The sequence below is a fragment of the Mustela nivalis genome (assembly GCF_964662115.1).
Source record: "Mustela nivalis genome assembly, chromosome: 2".
Taxonomy (NCBI): domain Eukaryota; kingdom Metazoa; phylum Chordata; class Mammalia; order Carnivora; family Mustelidae; genus Mustela; species Mustela nivalis.
Window position 1 is genome coordinate 176,806,427 of NC_139021.1, and position 4,212 is coordinate 176,810,638.

The window sequence follows — 4,212 nt, forward strand, 5'->3', positions numbered from 1 at the left end:
AAGGACCCATTTTAAGAACTAACCACTGTTAATATCTTGCTTTAACCTTTCTATGGCTTTGTGGAGTGTGATCTGGTGACGAAGGGCATGGGGCACAGAGTCAGAATCACTGAATTTGTGTGGTAGTTCTCTTACTTACTGACTCTGGTATCTGGAGAAATCACTTACACTTTACTTGGTTCAATTTGCCTCATCAGCATAATTGGGATAAAAACAGTAGCTTCCTTCTAGTTCTTTAGGAAGTTCAAGGGAAATATGTATAAAGTCTTAAATCAGTGCCTGGAACCTTGGAAGTGTTCATTAAATATGAGCTATTTTATATATCTTATATAGATGGTATATAATTAAAATGGAATTTTATTATAGATACTGTTTTACAACCAATTTTTTAAATTTAATAGCATATTGTACAGATTTTTTCTGTTTTCATACACGCATGTCTCTTCCTTTTTAATGGCTGTGTAAGGGACCACAAGTGTTTGACAGAGGACTGGCTAGGATCAAGCATGATGGCACTGTGTGCCCACCACTGGTTGGGTTTGGGCACTATCTACATCAGTGTTGTGATTTATGGCCTTAAAAATTTTACCTAGGGGCACCAGGGGGTCTCGGTCAGTTAAGCGTCTACCTTCAGCTCAGGTCATGATCCCAGGATCCTGGGATCGAGCCCCGCATCGGGCCCCCTGCTCAGCAGGGAGCCTGCTTCTCCTGCTCCTCTCTGCTCCCTATCTCTGCCCCTGTCTCTCTCAAATAAATAAATAAAATCTTTAAAAGTGGAAGTGAAAAACTTAATATCTATCAATGATAACAATTATTGGTCTTATAAGGGCACCACCCTTGAGACAAAGATGGAAAGCAATGTATTTTTCATTTCAAAGCGTGTATAAAAATGTTCTCATAGGCTTGTCTAGGTAGAAATTTCATAGTTTATCCCTCAGAGAATAGAAGACCTCTTCCAAAACATACTATTTATTTTTGACTTTCACGTGTTTGATGGATGTCCAAAAGGAAGGTGCTGATGGCAGGCACCTCTCTAGAGCTTTCGGAGGAGACATGAGTACCGTGCAGGGGGCAAGGCTCGGAGGAGAGGGATGGGCAGACAGAGCAGTGTGGAATACACAGGCTTTCCTGGTGCTGGGGTCCTTCAGTGCTGAATTCCCAGTACCCTCACCAGAGGACTGTTCCCTGATGACTGATAGACCAGGCACACCGTGGGGGGTGTTGGTGTGAGGTCTGGAGAAGAGACACAAACCAAGAGTTTTAGAAGGGACCCTTGAGGCCAGTAACATGCTCTTGGATGGAAACAGCTGTTTGGCTTCATTGTTGGGTAAGGACAGAGGGGGAAAGGGTGTGAAGAAGTGTGCTCTACAGAAATGAGGCAGAAATACCTCTTGTAGGTCTAGTACGCCCACACATAGTAAGTGTTCATTGAACGTTGAGTGGATGAATGAATGGACTCGCTTTTGTCAAGTAAAGTAAGGGAGCTATTTGTATAGTCAACAAAGATGCCCTGGCTGTTCTCTTTATTTATTTATTTATTTATTTATTTATAATCTACTGTCATTTAGAGGAGAGGGGATGAAGGGAACTGGCATCTGGAGGTTGGTTATTCAGAGACAATGTGAATGGCACCTTAGCCTGGCAGAGTGCACAACCTGTGCAGCTGGACATGATGGTCCTGTCTGTTGGGTGCCTTCTGTGTTTGCAGTACTGTGTTACATGTCATCACATCATAGTAAGCCATCCTCAGATCCTGTGAGGGGAGGATTATCCCCATTTTGCAACTAAAGGAATACTCATTTAGAAAGTTGAATGTCCAAAGATGGCACAACCAGGAAGGAAGTGGTTGGACTGGAATGGGAACTCAGATCTGGGTCTAAGTCTGCTCAACTCCCTGCTGAGCTCTTGCAGTCCTCTCAGAGCGTTTGGATTCAAACACATTTAAACACACACCGACTGTCCCCTGCAAAATCACAAAATGTACACAATACACAGAAGTCCTGCATTTCTTCCCTGAGAAATGCTCTGTGTGCCTTACTTTGGGTATCAGAGCTCCACTTCCCCAAAGTTTGGGAAGAATCTTGGCTCTAGCAGGAGCCTGGGTTCTTTGATCTTGAGTCACAGGCCCTCATTTGAATTTGCTTCCTTGGTTAGCCCCAGAATCTTTCCTCCCTTGTTATACCTTGCAGGCTCTTTCTTTCTTTCTTTCTTTCTTTCTTTCTTTCTTTTTTTTTTTTTTTTAATCTTTGTGTGAGTGTGCCTAATGCTCAGTGTCCTCACAGCAGGGGCTGAAATTCTACCACTGAGCTAGTAAAGCTTCAAAAGAGGAAATGTAAGGAAGGACCATACCACCCAAGAGGAGGTTACTGGTGAGCATCAGAACAAAGGTACGGAACTGCGGGGAGCCAGTAAAGATGGGCTGCCTGCCCCATCCTTTCCTCTTGCATAAAGACATGCTCAGGACACAGAATGATGCTTATGGGGGCTCTCCAGGAGGCCCAGGCCTGGGGTGAGGCAGGGGACACCCTCCTGTGGCCACTGGGCCTTTGCAATCTGGGGCAGGAGATTCATACCATGAGGGCTGGAGGGGCGTGGCATTATTTCTCTGTCTCCTTCAAGGACTCCTCTTGTCTCCTTGGGGGTGGGGGGGCTCACTGTGGGCTGTGGTCCTCTGTTTACTGCTGATCTGTGTGATGGTTTTATCCCCAGCGCTCTCTCTGGCAGGGTACTCACGCTGTGCCTTTCATCCCTGGGGCGCCGGATGGTCACTGAGGGTGTTTCTGGTATCTTGGTGCAGAGGTCTTTTTCTTCCCTGTCTGGAGCAGCTTGGTGCTGGCCCAGGAACAGTCTTGCCAAGTCCACAGGGAGTAGACTTCTAGCTTAGGGCTGGAGGCCTGGCAGGGAATGGGAGACAGAGCAGTCTGGGGTAGGAAGCTCTGGGTGGGGTTGGGGGAACCCTGAGAGTCCAAGATGCTTTAGCTGTAGAGGGGAGAGACAAGGAGGAAGAAGAAGGACAGGACAAGAAGGAGGAGGAGGAAGAGGAGGAGGAGGAGGAGGAGTTATTTTCCCTCTTAAGAATAATAAGAAAATCACAGTGCCCATAGTGATGGTTGTACTAGTAATAGCTGTAGGTTGTTGACCTTGACCGTGCTCGCAATGCACCAGGCACTGTTCCTAACGTGCTACAGATATTCACTCACATGGTCCTGTGAGGCGGGCACAACACTCCCCCCATCACATTGGTGGGGAAACTGAGACACGCAGAGGGAAGTTCACAGATCCTAACCCAGTTCTCTCCTTTCCATTTTCACTAACAGGGTGAGTTATTTATTTAAAAATAAATGCAAAAAAGGCAAATGAATACTTAACATCTCTTTCCCAGCCGCCCTCAGGAAAGCCCTGTGCCCTGTTGCTGAGTGTCTGAAAGGCATTTACACACGTGACCCAGGAAAGAAAGGGGGCTTTGAGCTTCACCTTCTGGGAGAGGCTGAACCCTCAGAGAGAAGCTGGAGTTGGTGCTTGATGAAGAGAAGGGGCTGCCTTCTTAGGGGTCCTGCCCCAGCTGGGAACATGGGTCCCCCTTCCACATTGTGCCCTGAGGGCCAATGGCTGCCTGTGGCTCAGGCACACTGGGAAGAGGGCATCTAGGTCATTCTGTGGAGGCAGCTATCGCAAAAACAAGCAACAAGGGGGAATCTCAAGAGAAAGAATCAAGAGAAAATGGTCTCTTCCCAGTTAGATGCCGGCCTGATGAGCAAAGTACAGGGAGGCTCTCGCCAGCCCCCCTGCCCCCTTCATGTGGTTCCTCCTCCGCCACTAGGCTTCAAGTTCAAAACCCCAGTGCTCTCCCTGACCCTCCACTCCTCATCCCCTACGTGGCGTGGGGACTGCGGAGAGCAGGGCAGTGTAAACAGAAAGAAAAGTGAAGAGAGGCCTCGAGGTGCTGGTGGGGCGGCTTTGAAGGCCAGCAGGGGAGGCTGCTACACAGCTGCCAGATTGGGGGGGGTGACCTGAAGCTTTTTCACAAAGAGAGAGTGAGCAGAGCTGTATGAGAAGTCTGGTCTGGAAGTGAGTCCTTGATTTAAGGCGAGTGCCAATGAGAACCCCGTAGTGGATAAGGTCCGTGGGGACTGAATCCTGTTAAGGGACAGCACATGAGGGAGGAGAAACCTAAAGTTACCCGCAAGGCCATGGTGAGAAACAAAATGCCTC